This window comes from Spermophilus citellus, assembly GCF_964194105.1.
Source record: "Spermophilus citellus genome assembly, chromosome: 10".
Taxonomy (NCBI): domain Eukaryota; kingdom Metazoa; phylum Chordata; class Mammalia; order Rodentia; family Sciuridae; genus Spermophilus; species Spermophilus citellus.
In genome coordinates, this window is record NC_138197.1 from 87528979 (window position 1) to 87553706 (window position 24728).

At 37.6% G+C, this 24728-nt stretch overlaps 1 long non-coding RNA gene across 1 annotated transcript in view; it reads left to right on the top strand.

Moving 5' to 3' along the window:
* LOC308657528 overlaps window positions 1-11963 on the top strand; it is a 29423-nt gene extending 17460 nt beyond the window's left edge. The window contains exon 3 of the long non-coding RNA XR_014023955.1: window positions 5615-11963. This is a non-coding gene — a long non-coding RNA (uncharacterized lncRNA). The remainder of the gene's footprint in view (window positions 1-5614) is intronic.
* Window positions 11964-24728: the final 12765 nt, after the last annotated feature.

Below are 24728 nucleotides of genomic sequence, written 5' to 3' on the forward strand. Positions count from 1 at the left end.
AAGACTCTTCTATTGAAAAAAAAAATTATATCTCATGACTCTAGTGACTCTATCTTGTAACTCTATTCTGTTTTGAGTGGGAGGCTTTTGTTTAAAGATTTCTTTGAGTGCTTTCTTCCATCTAGTTGCATAGACAGCACTGCTCTCTATCTTTTCCTCAAAGTGGGAATGCACTGCAGTAATAAATCCATCTCAGCAGAAGTATTTGGTTCTCCTTATTTCCAGAACTGGTGAATGTCACGATTTACACATGTGAGCTATCTATTAACATGGTCTGCAGGACTTTGGAAAATGTTTGAGGAGCTGATTAAGGATAGAGAAGAGCTTATTCTCAACATCTACCGCAAACAGATCAAGTAGAAAAAGATACACAGATTTCCCTATAAATAATGCAAATAACACTCCCTAGTGCCAGCCTACAGAGACAGGGGTTAACAAGGCCAATCAGAGTTAATGATATCTCTCTTGATTCTTTTGAAATCACCTGAGTACTCATAGAGTAGGCAAGTATCAGGAGGTGCATCAGAGGCTGTAGTAAGGCCTTTTTAACTGTTACTTTTTTACAATTTTTAAGTTCATTGGGTTGGTCTTTAACATCAACACTTTTAAAGCAGATTGCTTTTATTTTGCTATTTGACAAACATTTACTGTGCAGGTAAATGTTTGATGAAACTTTGTACCTTTTACAAAGCATCATGTCAAAAATTCTGATTGCATAGCAGATTGCATTTTCCAGTCAACTATAAAATAAACTCCCATCCCACATGCTCTTCTTAAAATCGAGATTTAACATTACTACCGAGAAGAATGGTCTGTATTCCCTCCCTCTTGAAATTGGGTCACTTTTGTGACTCTAGTGATCAACAGAGTTGGGTAGAAGTAGTGCACTGAAGCTTCTGAGGCTAGGCCATGATAGGGTATACCTTGTTTCCTTATTTCTCTCTTGCAATTTTTAGCTGCCATTGGATCAATCAGTTTTGTGGCACTAAGGCAGCCCTGCTGAGATGCAGCCCAAATTAGCCCTGTGGGGAGAGTACAAAAGAATTCCTGGGACTCCGTGAATATTGGTAGATTTCAGTAGTCCTCAGCTGCTCCAGTTCTCACCCCCACAGTCCTAGCTCCAGCCCGCATCTGACTGCAGCCACAGGCCAGACCCTAAGAGTTTCTCCACCAAGCTCTCCCCAAATTACAGAAACTATGGTGACTGATGAAATGACTGCTGTTTTAAACTGCTAAATTGGGGCTCAAGTTGTTACACAGCAATAAATAACTAGAAAAGAGAGATACCAAGATAATATTTCATATTCTTTGTATTCAGAGGAGCTTGGAATCAAAATGGGAAGACCAGACGTGCCCATAAGAAGAACAAAGCAGTGAATGAAGGGAAAAAACAGATCAAGAAGTCTAGTGATGGGCTAAATGTGGATCTAGACTGGCTTAGGGTTCCCAACTGGTATGGAGAAGCCACGTGCAAGTATCAGACCCATTCCATGTTGTGGAGAGTTTCAACAAGGCTTGGTGGCCAAAGAGTTCTCAGGGAACTTTAATGGGTGCTTCTGAATTATGATTGGTGATAGAAACTCCCTATAATCTTAAATTTGAAATAACTTGGATGCACATTAGCATACTTATGGTATAAATAATAATAATGGCAAAAAACATTTACATGTATCATCTTATTTACTCACAAAAATGCAAAAGATAGTAAATTGCTGCAGTTTTATTATTCTGTGGATTCATTTATTTAAAAAGTAAATGCCTTGCTGAAATTGTATATATAGTTTTATATATAAATTATACACACACACACACACACACACACACACACATACACACAATGTTTACTCTGGACAGAGAAGCAATGTGGTAAACACATACCAGAAAATAACATAGGACACAATTTATGTCATTGAATAGTCAAAAATGTAGTTGAATATTTGTGTCTAAAGTCCCCCACACATACACATATGCAAATAATTAATAAGAGTGAGAAAGAAATGTCAAGTTCACAATGTTAGGTACAAATTAAGTAAAGTTTAAATATCTGTCTGTCCTAAAGCTGCCTTTGCTTCAGACAACCCTTGCTCCGTATGTTTTTTGTGGTTCTGACCCAATCCTTACGATGAAACTGTGAAGTCAATTAAGTTGAGTCTCCCATTCTGTATACTCTTGTCCTAAAGACTATAATTAAATAGAAGCATTTTCTGGACCATGTATTTTGTCTAAAGTTCTTCAAGTTTACAGAGTAGCATTTCTCAAAATACATATTTATAGAATATTGTTCCATGAGATTGAGATGTCTTGCAACAACAACAACAACAACAACAACAAAGCAAATTTGGAATGAAATAAATTCTTTATATTGCATCCTTATAATGTACATTATTAATATATTAAAAGCTCTGAGAAGTCCTGTAATTATAAAATCTTCAAAATTTTGGTTAAGTATTTCTCAAGTATTTTTGAAAGTAAATTCCCACCTGCCTCTCTCATTCCTTCCATTTTTTTTTTTTTGGTTCTTCTTTCATATAATACTCATGAGAACATTTTAGGCACTACTGCCTTAGGGAAAATAATAAGGTGAAGTGAGCTTCACCCTCTCTTCTGTGTCTTCGTAACTATCTGGTTTTAGGTAATTTAATTTACATTTTTGGAGTTGCTATGTGAAAAAAGAGGAATTGCTATGGTAAATTCTATCACATAGGGCTATTGTGAGGTGAACAGCAAATAACAACTTTCATTCCCCTTTCCTTGGAGAATTAACTTTGCCTCTTCAAAGGTGGGGTCAGAACAGAAATCTTAGATTTGCCACTGTACAGATTCTGGCTCTGGGACACTGGACCAGTTAAAACCTATGTTCCTATATAGGGAAGCTGAGCTCAAAGGGAAGTAAAACTTGACTACAAATTTCTCCTTGTTAATAATCCCTTGGTTTAGACATTGGCAATAGACTGGGTTGGATAATTGGACACAAATAGCAGTTAAGCCCTTAGCATCTAGATCCAGACTGCCTGGATTCAAATCCCTTTCCACCATGTGGCAGCTGTCTGTCCTGGGGAATTGTTGAACACTCAGTGCCTCAGTTGTCTATTTTTTAAATGGGGACAACAGTAGTAGCTACCTCCTAATTTTGGAAGAAACATTACATTATTAATACATTGAACACTATCTAGAATATGACATGGTAAATGTTAGCTAAGATGGCAGGTTTATAAATATTGAGGTGGAGACCACGTTGAAGTAAAAACTCGCCCTATTTTGTATCTAAAATAGACAGGTAGTTGAGGGGAAATTATTTTGGTGCTTAGACTGTGCTTTCTTTTCAGAATGAAGTCAATTTTCCATTTTATTCACTTCTGGCCTCGGAAGTGACATTGTCACCAATGCCATAATCTTCTTGAAGCACTGTGACCCCTTTGCCTTGCCCTTTCAGAGTTGTCAAACCTTGGGAGGCCCAATAAATCTAACACATTTTTTTCAATATTATTCTGATAGACTCTCTTAACCCTAGCAGAGCAAAAGGTGATGTCTTTCTAATGCATAATGATTTGGTTTAATAAAAGGAAGCTTGTTTGAGAATGATTATCATCATGAATATGCAGTCATAAAAAGTTGGTAGGAGACAGACTGGGCACCATGAAAATTTCACAAGGTTAAAATCAGGGCAAAGCTCAGCATGCGGGATGAGCTAGAAGAATGCTCTTAGCACAGTGGTTATTAATATCTGGTAAAGAACCTGAACCTTGTTGCTGTAAACAAGACCAGATAATTACATGTTCATTCTAAAAGCAACTCTAAGATCAAAATTGAGGCATTTGTCAAAGGGGACAGGAAAGTAATTTGTACTAAAATGAAACATAGAATTTTAGTCTTCATTATCTGACAACTTTGGTCCAAGTCATGAAAGATTTGTTACTTTGGGTAATGATGATAATTGGCATTCTTGTCCATAAAGGTTCTTATTCTCTTGTTTTCTAGAAGAGGAGGCTGAAAGCAATATGATGCGTACAAATAGCTCTTGGAAAGGACGTATTTTACACCTTTTCTTGGATGGGTTTGCTCTTCCCCTTACCTGTGATTATTTATACAAGATGAAAGAAACTTTTGGATCACACAGTCACCATTAAAGACAGGCCCAGGCAAATAAGATGAGCACCATCCAGCACTGGAACCACTCTTTCCACCTCTGATTCACAAGCAGATGAGGAAACAACTCTCCAGGATGTGTTAAGCTGGCCTGTGTACACTCATCCTCATGGGCTCCAGTTGCCCCTTTCTGCTCTTGAATGCACGATATTTTTCCAGGGAAGAAATTCATTAGAATTACTGAAATTAAGAGGAATTCCTTTAGTCCAACATTTGATCCCCTCCCTTTTAGTTGCATACATAAAGAAAAATGGACCAATATGAAAATGATGTGATGTAAATTCATGAAATGAACAAAAGGATCTTTTCTTTCCTAGTCAAATTTCATTCTTCAGGGTGACATCACGTCTCTTTATCTTTCTTTCCATTTTTATCCTTTCAAATAGCTAGAAGTTAGTACCAAATCAATGAAATTATTTTGTACGGCACAGATGATATAAAGGGGTAGAAGAGATTCCTCTCTAATTGGGATCAAATTTACAAAAGTTAAATAACATGCTATGATTTGAGTTCTGCATTGAGCCTCAGAAGACTTGCTTTTCAGTCCTATAAATTAATGGGCAAATGATTCTATTACTGTAAAAGTAGAGGGTGAAAGCAAATACTTCCATCTGGATTTTCCAGATGATTTTGGAAGGGAAATCTAAGCTAGATTCAATAGGAAAGTAAGTAGCAGATTTTAAGACAGGTGGAATGAACTGAGCAAAAGTTGGGCACCTGGTATGTTTCATGATGAAAGTGAGCTGTTCTGTTCAAGCAGAGGTTTAGTTAAAGGGTAGTGAGGGATGAGCCTGGAAAACTGGCTGAAGTCAGATTGTGGAGGCCTTTAAATTTCCAATCAAACAATTTGGGTGTCTATTTTCTGGATAATGGGTAGCCACTGAAAGTTTATTAATATTCAACAATGAGGCCAAGATAGTTTGCAATCAAATACAGCAAGGAATCAAACAGAGGATTTGCAACTATTCAATGTAATCATGGGCGGGAGCTTGATTGCTTGCAGGCAGTGGGCACGCAAGGCAGATTTGCCAGGCTACGCTCCAACCTGGCAGGCAGAGGGAAGGAGCAGCTGGGACCCAATGGAGGGTGGGTGGTCTGGGTGCACACAGATGGGGCTTTCAATGATGTCTCAGCTACTCCCTTGCAGTTTGACTTTGGGCATTTCCTTAACTCCTCTGACACTTGATTTTTCCTTCTGTAAAATGGAGATCCAATATCTCCCTGTTGTTAAGAGTCATTAGAATGACCTTTGAGTTCCTGGATGGTGGTCTGTTCTCCATGAATGGTAGCTATTTTTGCTTTTATTGTAATTATTACCATTATCAGCCATCTCACACACAAGCATCAAAATTATAGCCAGATTAACTCTGATTAACAATGGCTTTTTTCCCCAAAGTGCTTATCAAACATGTCTGGTTGGCAGTGAGTGATGAAGCCATGGTCACAGATGAGTGTTTATGCCTTCCAGGAATGGGGATGCTGGCCTGCCTGGAAGGACAGTGTTTTGCTGCCCCAGAGAAAGGAGCAGTTGGGAACCTGATGTCTTCAGTGACCTCTGCATTCTGGTTTCATCCCCAGGGATACGGGGAGTGGCTGACTCCACCTCCATCACCGAGACCATGGTAAGGAAAGAGCAAGTGAGGCTGCTCCAGGGGCTCCATTCATTCTTTTATCTCTGGGCACCATGAAAAGTAGAAGATGGCTCAAGTGATGGTTATGACTTCTGGGTCTTCAACATGCCAACTGGACAAGTTGTTTAGACTCCATGGCTGTGGGAATTCATGAGCTAAGAAAGAAAGATGTCAAATTAAGAAAGTCCTGATGTCAAATTAAGCCCTCCATATATGGTGGCCATGGTTACTCTCTTTGATCCTTCACTTCTTCTTTCTTCCTTCATCTCCTTAGTCTCTCTTTCAGGAAGGACCATGATCCAGTGCAGCCCACGAAATCTCAATATGGAGAAATTCTTGCTTCTCCTCACCCTCTACTAAGACTTAGGTGTAATTTACTGACTATGTAGCTTCTCTCTCTGCCAGAGAGGGATGGACAAACCAGGCATTATGATGGTTACCTTAGATGATGAGCCAATCAACGAGGGCAGTAGAATAAAATATCTGAGGATGAGACAAATCTCCTTTGGAATGAGAGGAAAAGTGAGAAATGAATGGGTGTTAGTAAAAGAATAAGAAGAAGAACTCTCAAAGACAGGAAGAAGAGAAAGTACAGACGGACAAATTGTAAAGCAATATTTTGAACAAACACTTATTCTTTATTAACTAGACAATGAGACTTTCTTCATCCAAGTGCTCTTATAAAATCACCACATTCTGAGAAATAAACCAAACATATTCCTTTTACAGATATTACCACAAAAGAAGAAATTTGGCAGGTATATATTTTAGAGCCTTGTGAGGAAAAGAAATTTGTTATTCAATATTAACTGCTATAAAACATAAATAAATATATATATATTTTTAAACCCAGAAGTACCTTTAGTTCCTGTTGTTCAAATACCACCCATCTCTCCAGGGTGACTGAGGAATAGGTTTTAAGCAGGCAGTGAGCAGAGATAAATTGGCCATTAATATATGGTCACTGCTATTCTTAGAAATTACTGGTGTTTGGATAACTACCTCAAAAATAGAGTCCAGATTTCATGGCTGTGTTCTATCACACATAAAACCAGGGACAGTTAATGGGTAATAGGTTGGATGACAATGCCATTTCTGGAAATCCCAGTTTACATTTGTTGTTGCTTTAAAAAGTCATGGTCAGAAAGTTGCCTGGTAACCCAGTTTACCTTGAATATTAATAATTCATCTACTAGGAAACTATAAAAATCATGTTTTGAATTATATGATTGTCAAGATTATGGTGATGGGGTTGAAAGTAAATTTGTCATATTTGGTTAGAAAATGAATCTGATAACTTATTTATTCATTATGGGAGAAATTTAGGCATTAAAGGATACATACTAGGTAGTTTTGAAAAACTGAAATGTGAATTCTTTTTTAAGTTCTATGTAATATTTGGTCATTGATAAACTCTGATGAAGCCTCAAACTGAAAGTTCACTAACCTCAAAATTAAAAGGGATACATATTATTCGATATGCTAAGACTACTTGAGAGCTCTTCAGTTCTATGGATAGCAGGATAAAATAGTCACCAGGTCTGAGATCGATAAATGATCATTTCTGAGTTTTGTATTTACAACCCAAGAACCATGTCACTTTCCATCACTCAACAGTCTCCCACCCTGAACTATGAGCAACCTGGCTCAGGTTTGTCAAGTGCTCATATGGAAAAAAAAAAAAAAATCTAAGCAATGGAAACTGTGTCCCTGTGGAATTTCCCTAGAAGTATGTGGTTGGGACTTCTCCCTGATGAGGATGATATCCCTTTGGGATGTCACAGAGGCAACCAATACCAAAGACGACATGAAAGACATGACAATTAAAAACAAGCACCTTGGTTCCCATCCAGCCACCATCTCCCAAATTTGGCTGGTTCTGAAATAGCAGCTTAGCTTCCTGCTCAATTTGGCCCTCACTCTGCCCAGACGGAGGACTCCTCTGTTTCCATTAGGACAAGCCAGGAACAAAAACTCCCTCCATCTAAATGTGCTTGGGATAATTTTAGCCATAAAGAAGACAAAAAGAAAAGAATCCAGTGGTTACACAGATAAGGATTTAGGTGTCAGGATAGGGAAAGGCATTAGTCACCACCTTCACAAGTCACCTGGGGAACAAAATACTTGCTAAGAAATAACCAACATCTTACCCTGAGCCTTCTTATATCAGGCACAGTCAAGGATATTCACCAGAGGGGAGAAATTCTACATTAAGCTAAAGAAAAACAGCGTGTGCCCAATTCCCAGATGATGGGAATGGACATTTAAATGATGTCATAAATTACATTTTTTTAGGAGATGAAGAACCATTTATTGATTTATTTATTTTGGGGCCACAAATGGCATGCATTTTAGTAATGTGATAGAACAGAGAGAAGAGCCAGTGGTAAGTCCCTATCTATCTTATTAAGACATTGTGTTCGACACGTGATATGATGGTCACTTATCCAGAAGTGAGCTCCAGGATGAGCAGTCAAGCCAGGAAAATGAGCAAAGATGCTAAACGATGTTTGAGCAACTGAAATAAATGGCACAAGTCGTGCACTCTCCTGTGCACAGAGACAACCCTAGAGCACTCCTCCAAATCTCTTGACTTCTATTTGGACCTCAAATAGAAACTGGAAGTAGTTGATTGCTAAGAGAGAAAAAGGATATAGTCCAAGTCAGGCAATGGAAACCAGCAAGAAGCCGGCAATGACAAAAGAAGTGGCTAAACCTAAAACACAGGAAAAAAGAAATTGTCACCACTTTATCAATGTAGAGTTACTGTGGGTAGGATAAACTAAAAACACATAAGCAAAACACAAGATTAATTAACTCTCTGATATCAGGGAGTATGAGATCTGTGTTAGGAAGACAAGTGATGTATTTTTAAAAATAGTTCCAACAGAAGAAAAGCAGGGAGACACTATGAAAATAGAAGGGACATCACTAGAATAAGGCGGGAGGTTCAAGGAGGAGGGAAGAGGTACAGGAAAAGGAGGAACTACGGAATGAAATTGACCAAATTATATTATTTATGTATATGAATATGCCACAGTGAATTTCATCATTATGTATATCCCAAAGCACTGATCAAAAAATAATAAATAAATAGAAGAAGGAAGGGGAACAAAGGCAGAGAAAAAGAGAGGAAGTACTGGGGAATGAAATGGAGCAAATTATATTTCGTGCATGTATGATAATGTCAAAATGAATCCTAATATAGTGTATAACTCTAATGCACTAATAAAAACGTTTTTAAAAAGAAATAGTTCCAGCAGAAAGGGTTAAATTATTATAAATTCAGTCATCTTGAAAATGTATGCAATGCTAAATTCTAAGACAGTTCTACATAAATAATGAAAAAACAGTGGCATATCAAAGTTTAAAAGGTAGACGCAGGTGCTGGTCTGCCTGGACAAATCCCAGTCATCTCACTCACAATCTGTGCGACCCTGGGCAACTCACTTAATCTCTCTGATCCTCAATATGAGATAGACAAATGCATTTTTTCTTATTGTATGTTTTAAAAAAGATTAATAAATGATCTGTGATACCTGCAATAGAAAAAAATGAGTCAGATATTGATCTTATTAAAGTGCTTATGTTTTCAACACTTTTTCCTTCAAAAGTAGCATTGAGTCTCTTAGGTTTGACAAATTAAGGAGTTTTTAAAAAAAATTGCCACACTGATTCTGAAGTGAGTGTTCCTGGGTGTTTATGGAGAGAGACTGGGGCAGGAAAGAGGTCAATAAAACTGGTGGATTTGATGTGTTATTTTGAAATTGTCTTATTCTAACTGACTGGTAAGCAAAATTGGGTAGAGGCAAAACACCCCAACAGAGCTTTGAGGGGGTCCTTGGCAGAGAGAGCAGGCAGTGAGCAGAGCTAGGTGGAATTACCTTTTTATTCTCTGGAAAACTAATGAAGTGGCTCAGAGCACAGACTCTTGATCCACACCCTCTGGACGTGAAGTCAGTCTCTGACTCTAACATCAGAGTTGGGTTACTTAAGCTACCTATGACTAACCTACAAGATTTCTGGGGATAATTAATAAGGACATGATCCTATTTGTATTTTAGAAAACTCTTCTAGAAGCAGAGTAGAGGGTAAATAGAGCAATGAAAGACCCATAGCCAGGGCAGCCACTGGGAAATCAGCACCATAGTAAGAGGGAGGTAATACACTCACCTCCCAAGCTACAGGAGGAGCTTTAGGAATGGGGAGAACTCTGACATGGGAAACTATTTCCATGGAGGAGGTAGGAGGAGTTGGTATCAGGAGGATGTGGAGGAGCTGGAAGAAAAAGAAATCTAGATGGACTCAAGGATCTGGAGAGGGGGATTTGTTTCGTTAACAAAGACAGAGAATCATAAAAGAGTAGGGAAAAGTAATGTTTACAGTTTGGAACACACTACGGTAATTCTTTAGTAACCAAAATGGATTGGTTTCAGAAACCTAATCCTCTCCCCAACTAGATACCAAACTCAAAGGATGCTTAAGTCCCTTATATATACATGGTCATATACTATTGCACATAATATGTGCAAATTCTTCTTGTATAATTTAAATCATCTATAGATTACTTATAATACCTAAGACAATGCAAATACTATATAAATAGTTGGTGCACTATATTGCTTAAGGGATAACAACAAGAAAAAAAAAAGCTTGTATGTGTTCAGTACAGTCACAATTTTTCCCCTGAATATTTTCAATCTATAGCTGGTTAAGTCTGCAGATGCAGAACCCACAGATACAGAGATCCAATTGAACATGTTTGTGTTTAGGGACATTCATGAGGAAATACCTATTCAATACAGGAGCTTGTATTTTATCTCATGTACAACTTCGAGTAAAATAGGAGCTCCAAGATAACCAGTTAAATATAAGATAGTAAATTACAAAGACATTTCTACATCTTACTAGATATGAATGGCAGAAATACAAAGTAATGAAGGTCCAGTCATGAAGGAAGGAGGGTTAGACAAGAGTAGAAAAAGAGAGAAGGGTCACTTCTTCCTCCATAAGCTGGGTCAGGGCCCAAGTAACTTGCATGTCTAAGCTGAGCTTTGAAAGGAGGAAAAATCTAAAACCCTCCAGTTTCTTAGACAAGTCAGGGGTGAGGCTATTTGCTATAATGGAGAGAAGTAGAGGCAGAGCAGAAAATTTCCGTGCGTTGTTAAAACTATGAAGCATCTATTGGGAGTAATCGAGAAGAAATCGAACCAGAATGTAGAGAAGGTTGTAAAATCTGAAATTTGAAGACTGAATTTTAAGATATTTTAATCTGCATTGCCTATACTTCTCCTAGTTCCAAAATATTACAATCATAAAGATCATAACCCAAATGTTGAAATCACCAAAGAACAAAATTTCCAAAGTATAAGATCCTTAAAGATCAAAATTCTGAATGTTGAAATCCTGAAAGCCAAAATCCCCAAACCCACAACTCCCATTGAAATGTCAAAGGTTATATGAGGGGTTAAAAAAAATTCTGGGGAAGGGATTATAGCGTTTTCAGTTCTAAGCAGGATACCAAATTATTCAATCATGTCTTACTTTTTCGCATGATTGACTTAAAAAAATTGCCCTTCATCAGAGATTCAAAAGTTCAGCAGGTTACATTAACTGATAGAGATGTTCCTCTAGTGTTATGAAACACATTATATGGTGAATTATTCTTGGTGAAGGACTTGATTGTCAAAAAGATGGACTACTTATACTTACCACTAAATCTAACATGGAAAACAGGTGTAGGGCTTCACTTTGGCTAGGAATGGCTGTGTTAGTCAGTTTTCTGAGATAATAAACCTAAAAGGAAGAAAGGTTTATTTTGGCTCATGTTTTCAGAGGTTCTAATCCACAGTAGAGTCACTTGGTCTGTTGCTTGGTTGGGCCTTTGGCAGCACAATACATCAGGATAGGAATTCATGGTAGAGAGACATAGTCACCTCATGGGAGCCAGAAAGCAAAGAGAGACAGAAAGTATGGGGTCCTCATGTCCCTTTCAAAGGCATGCCCCACTACCTAACTTCTTTCCACTAAGCCCCACCTACTAAAGGTTCCTCTAATTCTCTATAGCACCACAGGCTTGGAACCAGGCCTTTAACACATGTGTCTTTGGGGAACATTCAAGACCCAAAGTATAGCAATGGCACTTTTAAAACTGTCCTTGCTAGTTTTTTTTAAAATCATATATATATATATATATATATATATATATATATATATATATATGTTGGAATGTTGGAATATCTGGTCATTTACATATGAATTACCAGGAAAAGCAAAGCACTTTATGCTTATTTGAAAATTTGCATTAGAAAATATACTTTCATTGAATTCCCTAAACCATAATAACAGACTTGGAATTAATTAAGATCAAGATTTCCTAAAGTGAATTTCAAGGTGTTGTAACACCTCATCCACAACAAACAAGAAGAAGCTCCCTTTTCTTAAAATGTTTGTTTTTTCCACTCAGCCCAATGTGTTTGGCAGAAAATTCAGAGGAGTGGATTGGCCACACATTATAGCAATATAAAAAAATTAGTTTAAAAATGTGTGATTTGTCTTCATTGGCATTTCTTCTAGCTGATGAAATTCCAGGAGTTTTTAATGAATTAAAGCCTCATTTGCCTGAAACATCCAGCAAAGCTACTAATGGTTCAGAAATAATTATGTGCATGGAAGGGTAAGAAGATACACAACTGTGTTGCTGTTCAGTCATCAGTATTATTTCCACCCAATTCATGGCCTGTATATATGAGTGCATGCAGAATGGGTTTCCACACACCCAAAACAACATAGAAGCATAACAGAAGATGGGGAAATTGACTATGGAAACCTCATGTCACTGCATATCAAATCGTAGAAGAATTTCTAAAAGATCAGCACCACATAGAAAATGGATGTTTTTGTATTATCCGAAGAGATCCGTGCCTTAAGGGAAAGAGAGAAAAACAATACAAAAAACATCAGCTCTTCATCATGATCAGCTCTTCATCAAGACTTCAAAACATAGTTAATGATCAGGAAAGCTGGCCAGCCCTTATAAACTACCTGCATGCAATTGGCCACAATGTATCCCTACAATAAATACATTATCACATGTTGAATTTTCTTTTTAGCTCTTTTTCTTCTGTTATTCTTTTTTGTCTTTAATCCTCCCCCACCACTGTTTTAAATTGTGAGCATTATTTTGTACGATTCACTATGCTATGTATTTTGGCATTTCCAATATTTGAGGTATAAATTGTGTAAAGGCTTTTAGAGACTTCTAACTAGCTTTATGCAATTTTTGCAAAGTTGGTTCCATGAAGATGCATTATCACAAGGTTGACTTTGTGTGTTTTATTTGTGTAAATATATTAAAGTGTTCAAATTTCCTCAGTAAATGAAGAGATGGATTTTTTTGTACATCTATATTTGTGGAAGATAAAATTTCTTAAGGTTTTGGCTCCTTGGGTGACTGTACAGTGGTGATCCACCATGGTGTTTGGTTGACCTTGTTGAAAGACTTAGGTTTATCTTTCATGGTATTTCAGATGATCACAGTTAGAAGGCTGGTGCACACAAGTACCAACCATGGTGATGTACAATTATATGATTTTTTTTTTTAGGATTGCCATTTCACTTCTTGACATTCTTCTTTATAAGTATAGTTGGTCTACTCATAACTGTTATATGCTGTCATTAGTATACCTGTTTATGCTTTCAAAATAGGTAGGTTATTATTGACTATTTTATTGTGTATAGTGGTCTATGACGTTTTCTATTGTGTTTTTATGTTTCTCAAATAAACATTTTCAAAATATAAATAAAGGTCTTTAAATATTTTTTAAATTAATTTTTCTAGACTATATTTTTGGGATTTTGATCTTTCATAATTTTAAACTTTAAAGATTCTAGATTTTAGGGATTTTGTCCTTTAAAGGTTTCAAAATTCAGGATGAAGACGTTTGAAATTGTCTTTTGTGATTATGGCCCAGACTTCTGCATTGCTACATAATTTCCTCCACTATGGTTGAGAAGTACTAGAAAGAGGAAATTGAGTGAGCATTATTTGAATGATCAGCAGAAAAGGTGAAGTCCTCATTGTAATTTGATCCTATTCTTTACAGAAATGAAATCTGACTCTCCATCTTTTATTTTTGGATTCCTCGAAATTATCTCTCTTCTTTCAGATTAAAATGCTGATGAATTTATAATTAGATTCTCTTCAAAACTTGTATTCCCTTATTAAGAGATATGAAATATCTCAGAAGACAATGTTGATTACACTGAGTTTTAACTAGTAAAACATTCTCATCAGAACTTTCCTTAAGTAAGGTCTAGAACTAGGTCACTGCTACTCACAAGAAAGCCCTCAGAAACTCAAGTTGAAAAGAGAAAGAGATAAGTTCAGCACATGAGCAGAGAAGCCTACATCAGGGGCATCTTTCAGTAGCAGGGATTAGTACCCACAGCTAACTCTAGACAGAGGGCAAAATATTCAGGGCTCACAATATTGGGTATGTTAGATTTCAGGGCGCCGGGGGGTAGAAATTTGTAAAAGTCTTGTAAAATAAAATCTATGCAACAGTTTGAAGTGCTAAAACAGAAGACTGATCTTCAAAATTGGAAGGAGGTAAGCAGCATGTGTAAATCTAACTTCCATTTCCTTTATGCTTTAAGTGGTCCCCTAAATGGACCCTGCCACAACTCACCAGCATGTGGAGTCTCTTCCTTTTATTCTCCATGAATACCAGTTTCTCTCATTTCCAGTGCACTATAGCCCAAATCCTCAACATCTGCCTGCCCACTCTTGAATGCACAGGGTACTGTAAAGGCAGGAAGCATCCTTGAGGTATTTACATTTAAATAAACTATCCACAGAAAGGGTTCCCTTGCTTCTGATCCTGCAGGACTGAAGAAGAGGACTCTGGATTCTATTTCTTCCTTCTTTCTTTAATTTAACAAGCCTACTTGGCTACCAGTAAGGAGTTGACAGATTGCATACTGTAATCATTTAATCTTAAGACTAAAATTCAATTTTCCTTTCTCAGGATCAGAATTAGAAGTGTGGGGGGGGGGAATAAAACACCCCAAAGACACAAAGTGACCTGTCTCAGTGGGGTGATCTCATCCATGAGCCTGTTAATGATGCCAGTCTGTCAGCTGGGCCCCGGGAGCCAGAGCCCGAGGGAGAGAAGACCAACCCTGACAGATGGTGGCAGCTTTGCTGATTATAGCACTCAGTTGGACCAAGGCTCTATTTCATTCCCTGAATCAAGGTCCCTTCTGAACATGGGCTGTTTACTTAAAACATATTCATTCCTGTTTCTGTTCATCAGATTCTTAGGATAAAAATGAACATAGGCAGCATTGAATTTTTTTCTTCCCTTTTTTTTCTTTCCTACTAACTATTCAATTCTACTTCACATTAAGGAACTACATAAACCATTTTAATCCATAATTATTCTTTGTAAGTGAGAAAATCAGAGGTGGCAAAGGAGAGCAGACACTAGGAAACTAAATTAAAACAGGTATCCCATTTGTTTAATGCTGTTTCTCTACATGAGAAATCCAGATTTTTGTATTGTATCACTAAAAGGAGAAAAGGGGTACTCCAATGTTGAAAGATGATTTTGACTCAGTACAGAATCCAATTTAGCAAGTTGATGTCTCCAGCAAAAAAAGAATGTCAACCCTGAGGCTTGGTTCTTGCTTTGCGTTCTGCTGGATAAATGTCAGCTTTCCTTCTAGGAGTAACAAAAAAAAGTGGCTTTAGGATATGCCCCCAAAGTCAGAGAACTTCACACCCAGCCACATGTAAACATTTAAGACTAGAGGGAGCAAATGCCCACTAGTGCATGCACAAAGGGGGCTCAAGAAGAAAACCAACACTGGAAAATGATCGCAACTCTCTGCCACCCAAAACCTCAGGGAGGAAAAATGTCACTTCAAGCAGCAGCTGCGAATTACAACATGCCCCAGAACTTACTCAGGCCCCTTCAGGCCAGGTTTCATGCTGCTTGGAAAAGTGACAGGAGTTATATTTTCACACCCAGCTGTTGCTTTATGACTTAGTAGGCAAAAAGTTGTGGCGACTTCTCCAGCTACCCAACACTGACTTATTTAGAACTGCAGTGAGCAGTGGCTGATGGAGGAAGGGTGAGGTGGCAGGTGGTCTCAGCAGACACACATTCTGGAAGAAGTTAAGGGGGTGAGGTATGGCAGGAGACAGCCTCATTATGTCTAATCCTGTTGGACAGCTGTCTTGGTAGACTCCAATGGCTGTTCCTTTTTGGCATAGCCCAGAAAAACACCCTTTTCATTATTAAAGGTTGAAGAAGAAACAGCATGAGTAGAGGAAGGAAAAGGCTTTTCTCTAAATTTCTTCCTAATGATTATTTAGTGTAGGATTAGGGAGATTACACAGGCTCAATAGAATAGCACAGTTTACAGAAGAGAGCACTGGGCAAGGAATCTGGAAATTCATATTTTATTCTTAACTCTGCCACTAATTAGAGAGCTTCAGAAGAGTCATTTTTATCTCTTCAGACTTCAATTTCTGCAACCATAAAATAAAGGAATTGTGATAAAGAATATCTTCTGTGCCCTGGGGGAAGCAACATTTTTTTCCTCTCAAGTTGAGATGGCAACATCTATCTATTCATAGTATTGTTCAGAAAACTGTGTTAAAATAAATAAAGGAATACCTTTCTTATCCATAAAATGCTATAAATACAAGGTATCATGAGGGGTACTCCAGTGTTGCAAGATGATTTTGACTCAGTACAGAATATAGTGATGTCTAAGAACATATAACTACGGGCACAGGGGAAGTGAGTGATGCCAGATAAAAGAAATTGAAAATAAAGGGGTCAAACTAAAAAGCAAATGCCAACAAAGGCAGAGTAGATAAGAAAAGGTAGGGATATGATAAGAAAGCCAAGGCACATGGTATGAGGTAGTGGCAAAGAAGGCATGGTGGATGAATTTTGAGAAGGAGTTTGGGGGATTGAGAATTACTCATGATGAAAGGAGTAGGGGATGATATTGATTCTGAGTGGTGTAGACAAGAAATGCATGAAGTTGTTACATTAGTCACATTCACATCTGTTATTTTTTAGATATGAGGTGTCCCCCCAAAAATATGTCATGTGTGAGACAATGCAAGATAGATTAGATATGAAATAATTGGTTATATTAAGCTTAACCTAATCAGCACATTCATCCTCTGAAATGGATTAATTGGGTGTTAGCTGTAGGCAGGTAGGTGTGGCTGGAGAAGTTGGGCCACTGGAGGCATGCCTTTGGGGGATGGATACACACACACATACACACACACACACACACACACACACACACTTTGTGGTGAGGGGAGCCTCTCTCTCTGCTTCTTGGTTGTCATGTCTTGGCCTGCTGTCCTTCACCACATTCTTCTGCCATTATGTTCTGCCTCACCTCAGGCCCAGGGCAATAGAGTTGGTCACTTATGGACTGAAACCTTTGAAATTGTGAGTGTCAAATAAACTTTTCCTCCTCTAATTGTTCGTGTCAGGTCTTTTGGTCACAGCGATGAAATACTTGACTAAAACAAGATCATTATAATAAAATACTTGGCACAGGCCACTTATGAAGTAAAGAGAAGGTCATTTTGGTTTATAATTCTGGAGATACAAGTTCAGCATTTATGAGGGGGTAGGCATTAGTTTGGCCTCTGGTGAAGGTGGCCTATCATGGCAGAAGCATGTGTCAGAGTGATCACTCACATTTCAAGCCAAGAAGCAGAGATAGACTGTGAGACCTGCATTCCTTAGAGGCATGCTGCCAATGACCTCATGACCCCTACTGGGCTTCATGTCTTAAAGGTTCATAGCACTCCCAGTACCACGACCCTGAGGACCAAGCCTTCATATGTGGACATTAGGAGGATACTCACCAAATCATAGCAGTTGTATTAGAATATTTTTCTACTTCTCTGAATTTCTTCTAGAAAGATACCTGAGCACAAGCCAGACTGGCCAAAAGAATTGATGCTATCCATAATAAAATAGATCAGCCAATGTAGAAAAGAGATGAAAATCTTGGATTACTTGGGATAACGTTGTAAAACACGTTGTATTTACAGACTTTCAAATTAAAGTATATACTCTAGTAGAGATGAAGAAAGAATTGATCAAAGAAGTACTGAGATGCCATCAGAATGAGAGAAAGCAGCATGTCACTGTGAAGATAGCACAGCTGGAAAAGGGCGATTTGGGACCTTGATTGGCATAATGTCACACTCCTTTGACTACAAGGACTGAAGGATGCAAGAGGAGAGAAGATGAATTAAAGAACATCATGGGATTCTTGAGCACTTACAAAAATGTGGCAGTTTGTCATCAACTTCATTGTCTTTCTTTTTTTGCCAGGTAATGACAAGGATTAGTGCTGGGATCCTCCTGGGTGCAAATTTAAGAGCTACAAGTTGACAACTGTGACTTTGGCCTAGAAACAAACTCTCAAAACCACGTGTGTTTCATTATGAGACTGTAATGGCACCTTCCTCAGAACAGTGAACAGAACAACTACCTACAAGTTAGCACAGTCTCTAACACAGAGGAAAAAGTAAAATATGTGACTTCTGTTAAATATACATCTCAAACTTCCCAACAAACCACTGAAATTCAATGGGCAGTCATCCATGGATGATTTTAGACATTGCAACCTGTTATAACATGTTTGGATGTGAGGTGTCCTCCACAAGCTCATGTGTGAGACAATGCAAGAAGGTTTCAGGAGAGATGATCAAACCCTAAGAGTCTTAATCCAATCAGTCCATTAATCCTGTGATGAGATTAACTGAATGGTGGCTGAAGGCAGGTAGGGCGTGGCTGGAGAAGGTGGGTCATTGGGAGTGTGCTTTTTGTGTATGTATCCTGTATTTGATGAGCGGAGTCTTTCTCTTACTACCTCTGATCATCATGTGAGCTGCTTCCCTCTGCCACACTCTTCTGCCATGATGTTCTGCCTCACCTTGAGCTCTGAGGAACAGAGCCAGATGTCTATGGATGGAGACCTCTGAAATCATGAGCTCCCAAATAAACTTTTCCTCCTTTACAATTGTTTGGTCAGGTTTTTTAGTTACAGCAGCGAAAAAAATCTGAGTAAAACACAACCAGAAGCATTGTTTTCTGCACATCAAAATGAAGGCTAGTTGTAAATTTTGTTTTCTGGAGTATAACCTAGTAATGTTATAATTCATTTGTCCACTAAATTAATGCATTTTCCCCACAATTTTTAAAAGTAGGGTTCTGAATTTTTTTAAAAAAAGCTTTATTTATGTAGGATTTATATAACATAAACCTACTCATTTTAAGTGTGTGACTCATTCATTTTTAACTAGCATTATTGAATGCTGTCAAGTTTCAAGTCCTAAGTACTGGGGATATTTTGGTGAATACGATAGACGAGATCTCTAGTTTCAGAAAGCTTCCAGTCTAGTGAGGAGGAAGAAAGACTAATAGATAAAGTCTCGATATAAGAGTAGGAAAAATAAGATAAAAATAATAGGTTGTTCCATTTTAGATAGGGAGCCCAAGAGAATTCTCTTAGAAGAAGTGATATTTGAGTAAGGAAATGTGCCATGGGATATTTGGAAGAAGAGAACTACAGACAAGGAATAGCAAGAACAGAGACCCAGGGACACAAAAGTATGTTGTTGTATTCCCTCAGTTGGAATCTAGGCAAAGAGTGGCATTGAAACAGAATAAGTAAGGAGAAAGCAGAGAAGAAGGAATTCAGGAAAAAGAGACAAAATAAAGGCTAGGTTTCCAAAATGAGGCTTTGAATTTTGTTCTGTGTTGGATGGAAAGCCATAAGAGGGTTTTGAGTAGAGAATGCAGCATGCCAAATTTACATTTTTGAAAGACTATGGACATGAGGCCAGTAGGAATAGGGCCCAGGTTACAGCAGAGGCTGGCCCAGTAGTAGAGTTGGTGAGAAGAGGCCAGGTCATATGTATATTTGGGGGACAAGATTTCCTGGTGACTGAATATGGCTTAAAAGACAGAGAGGAATCAAGGATGACTGCTAGGATATTGGTGAGGATGTAAATCAAGAATTCTGTTTTGGGATTTCTTATTTTAAATGTTTGTTGAAAATTTAAGTGGAAATTGCAAGAGTGGTCCCTTGTACGTATGCACTTTGTTGGAAAATACTTTGTAGTAGAGGATTGAAAGGAAAGCAATAAGTTCCTAGAAGCCTGAGTTGGCAGAGCTATGCTCTGTACCGCAAATGTGTCCCACAGGATTCTTTATAACAAAAGGGCTGCAAAACCTCGAGTCTGTTTGCTGAAAAACAAGCTATCCAGTGATTAAGGCAGAAAATACCTGTGGTAAAAATTAGCTTTTTCTATCACTTTAAGATGAGAACTGGGGAGGGGTTTGCTAGGGTTCTGAAGAGCTGATAAATTGCTGAGGAAATAACCCAAGCTATTGGATAGCTTGAAGGCAAGAATGGAGAAAGATATTTGAAAACAAATACTCCCTGTGTGTATGATCTCAAGAAAACAAACTAGAAGATTCACAGCATGTGGGTTACAGGATTACTTTCCATTTAATCCTGAGAAGCACTCTTGAAATTTTTAAAGCCATCCTGTTGCTAAGTGTATTTCAGTATTTGTTCATGTTCAATTTAGTAGTTAAGTATTTAAGACATCTGTATTTCAGAGTATCTGAAAAATACCTGTATGGAACAAATGAGGTAAATGTGAAATAGAACTTTAGAAGTTTTCAACCAAGCTATCACCGTGTGAAGCCATCCACATAAGCAACTGAGGGGATTCTTTAGGATGCAGAGTTACTGCAATGCATCTCATGGATATGGGGAGGGGTGTCAAACTCCATTCCTTTCATAATCATATTGCCAGTAAAATAATCTTTGTGTCTTCGTTCTATACATTAACCTAAAGACATTGTTCCAATCAATCAACAAATATGTTCCAACCATATGCATTGTGTAAAGCATTAATTGACACATCTGATAACTAAACAGAATTTTATGCACTCCTGCAGTCACAAAAACTGGTGTTCAATCTAAACATTAGAATGATATATGTTTTAGTAAAATAAGAAAGCAAATTGTGGATGATTATGCCAAAGCAATCTATGGCCTTTACTGGAATAAAATAATTAGCCTTTCTTTTTTTCCTTTTAGCCTTTAATATTTATCTTTTCAAAATATTTAACCAGAACACAATAAAAATGTTGGCAAATTTTAGCCTTCTATAGTTCATTTTATTCGTTAGTCCTCAATATCTTGATCTTTAATTTCCAGAGATGCTTCAAAGATAAATAAGATCCACTCTTTTTATTACTCTTCCCAGGAAATGTAATAAAAAATAAGGCATATTTATGAAATAATTGAAGCACAAAGTAATTTTCTGCCACATGGCTTGAAAATCCTTATCAGTCCACTTTCTATAATCAACTCATATATAGTGATTATTGATGGTGGATGAGAAAGTGATTGTTTTGTTTTTTATATGTTGAGTTTAGGCTCAAGTTCTTTGATAAACTCTTTTAACTTGTAATAGAATGGGAGTTGATTATATTATATTGTCAAGGTAGACAATCATATCAACCTGCCATCTCCGTCTTTTCCTCTCCAGTAGCTATACTTCATTTCTTTTGCCTCATTTTGTTGGCAAGGGCCATCAGGACAATGTTTTATAATAGCATGAATTTTTTTTTAAGTTAAGATGTTTTATTTTTATTTTGAGAGAGAGAGAGAGAGAGAATTTTTTAATATTTATTTTTTTTGGTTTTCAGCAGACACAACATTTTTGTCTGTATGTGGTGCTGAGGATCGAACCCGTGCCGCACACATGCCAGGCGAGTGCGCTACCGCTTGAGCCACATTCCCAGCCCAATAGCATGAAATTTGGCATTGCTGTTTTAAACAAAATTGGGTCTAAAATTTCCCCATTAAATATGATAGAGGCTTAAGACAGTTGCTAACAGCCTATTTCAAGTTAAGGGAATTTCCTTATTTTTCTAGTTCCTAAGAGGCTTTTTCCCACCTTTTTTGTATGAATGAGTTTTATATTTGATCACTTTTCTCAGCTTCCTTTATATAATCACCTGCTATACCTTGTTTAATTTACTGGATTATCCCCAATAAATTGCTACCATTGAAGCATCTTTGCAAGAATTAACTTTGATTTTTTTAAAATGTCCTACTGAATTCAATTTACTAAGTTCATAAAAACAGGATTTTTGCACTTGTTTTCATGTCACAAATGAAGCTACATGTCATTGATCATAGTGAGTGTTTACCAAGCATCAGCTTTCACCAAGAGAGAAAAATCATAATAAAATTATGTGATCCTACAAACTTTGTGCAGACTGATCACACTAAGCTACTTACATAACTTATATTTCAAAAGTATAAATTTCACATTCTCTCAATTTGAAAAGGATGAATTCAGTATTAAAGCCTCAAATTGTCCTGAATAAAGGTTTCCTTAAGTAGAAAATTCACAGCTAATATGGTTCAAGAAGATAGTTTGCTCAGGCAAGGGAACATTTATAGAATTCTCTCCTCTATGAATTCTTGCATGTTGAAAAAGGCTATGATTCTGATGGAAGGCTTTCCCACATCCATTACTTTTATAAGGTTTCTCTCCAGTAGGAATCTGAATTACATCATGGGAAAGTCAGTTTTCCTGACTCCTTTGGAGTAGCTGTGGTCTTGAATGTGAAAAGTTAACTAATCTATAGCTGAAAGCACAATGGTTAAGAAATATATTGGAAAGCTCTTTGTGAGCTTTAAAGTCTTATATAAATGTAAAATATGATTATATATAGCATTGCTTTAGATTGTGATATTGTCCAGAGAAAGAACCATGTTTTTTTTTTTCTTTCTACCAGTTTCAGTGCCTGGCACAATATAGAAACCATAAATGTTTCTGAATGAACAAATAAATATTGGAAGGAGCAAGATGATACGTAAAGCAAAAAGAATGTTTAGGAAGAACCATTGAAACAAAGGAAGCATTTGTGTCCTAACATCTTCACCAATGAAACTGAACCTAGGCAGATGGTAGAGCAGGCCAGACAGAGAAAGCCTGACTCAGAGATCAGGAAATCTTATTTGGTTGGAAGAGAAAGTCAGAAAAAAAAAAAAAAAACAAAGTATTAGACCACAGAGGGAAGTTCTAAGGCACTTGACATTAAAAGATCTAGCAGGAGGTTATGGGTCAAGGATCTGGGTCTGGGGCAAGTTCACAAATTTCTAAATTAAGTTAGAAGACTAGCCTGAATCCCAGTCCTATAGAATTCACCAATGGCCAGTGAACCAACACAGGGACCCAAGTAAACAGGCACAAAATAGTTGTTGATATGGCAACATAATAGGGCAGATTTAATAGAAACTTGTTACATGAGTTGGAAGGTAATTTATTGTCACCTTCCCTGTCCCAGAAAAGCCAGAAGCCATGGCTACAAAGTTCTTTCAGAGTGAAAAAGCTGTTAGAACACTGAGTGGAACCCAGGGTTTATCAAGGTCCCCTGCAGAAAGAACAATGACAAATGATTTGGTCCTCATGGTTTCTCAGTCCATGGATCTTCTCAGTCCATGGATCTTACTAGAATTATAAGAATCATCCAGGAAAAGGGAACTAGAGAATGTGAATCTTCTATGCTTTTTATTTTAAAGAACATCAAGCAAGGAGCTGGTAGGTTTTTCACCTCTTATTCATTAATTACTCAGAAATCTCTGAGTTTTCTGGAATTCTAAGGTTCTCCGCAATCATTCAAATGCCATAGCTCTTAATAGCATATATAAATGGTGATAGTTTGGGTTTTTTTTTTTTTATTGAAACCAACATTTGGCCTCCTGAGACAAATGAATCTATTTATCATAGTGCAGGGACTTATTTTTAAAATGAGTTTCCCATGTCATCTGATTTATGACACACAAAAAAGATAGCAGTCCTCTGAGCCAATCAGGATAGGGATTACGTATGGCATAGAAGCAACTGCCTCTCTCTTCCTGTCTCACGCATGTCTCAATAAGAGAAGAGCAGCTGCGTTATTTGTCATAGAGTATTAGACAGTAGGGCTTTGTCTGGGGAGAAAGACACAGAATAAACATTCTCCACTTTGGAAATTAATGTCTCACATCAGGTTTGATGTGTTTGTCGATAAATGATTTTGGATTGCCTAAGTATTTCCCTGCTGATGGGCAGCCATTCCTTTTGACAGCATTCAATATCACGGATTTCTTCCCTTGATGCCAATGCAATTGTGCTCTGTGGCAGTCATACAGATGGAAAGTGTCTGCCAAACCAATGTGTGACAGGTCACACTTACAATGCCAGTGCACAATTAACCTCTGCTGAGCTCTGTTCTCCTGGAATGCTTCCATCCTTAATTATTCATCAGAGTTTAATTACTAGCAGGCACTTCATCCTGAAAGGAGCTACCCCTAGTTAATAAAATACTGTAAGAAGCCCCATCTGAGGAGGCCACCTTACACAAGATACCTAAAATAGTTGCAATATTCTCAAGGGACTGTTCATCGTCAGAGACAAGGGTCTGTAGTGGTCAAGTTAGAAATGGGATTCAGAAACCAACTTCACTTTCCTGGTTAAAAAAAAAAAATCAAGTGCAGAGGTCCCTTTGTGATAGTAGTATGAGGGAGAACAAACTGCTCCTTTGCACCCTTCAGAAGATGTTAGGGCTGTGATGACAGAACTCTTTTCAGGCTTCAAGTTCTAACATTCTGGTAGGAGAAATGAAAATATTTTCTGACACAGTAGGAAAAACCTGAGGTGCACAGACAGGACAGGTTACCTGCTAGCCTCATGTCTCCTCTCCAGCCAGACCGTCTAGGCATTGCCTCCCAAACATGCCTTACACTCCTATATTTTCAAATATTTGCTTCCTCTGGTTTCTGCTAAATTAAAATGTTTGTGCTGCCCCCATCCTGTAA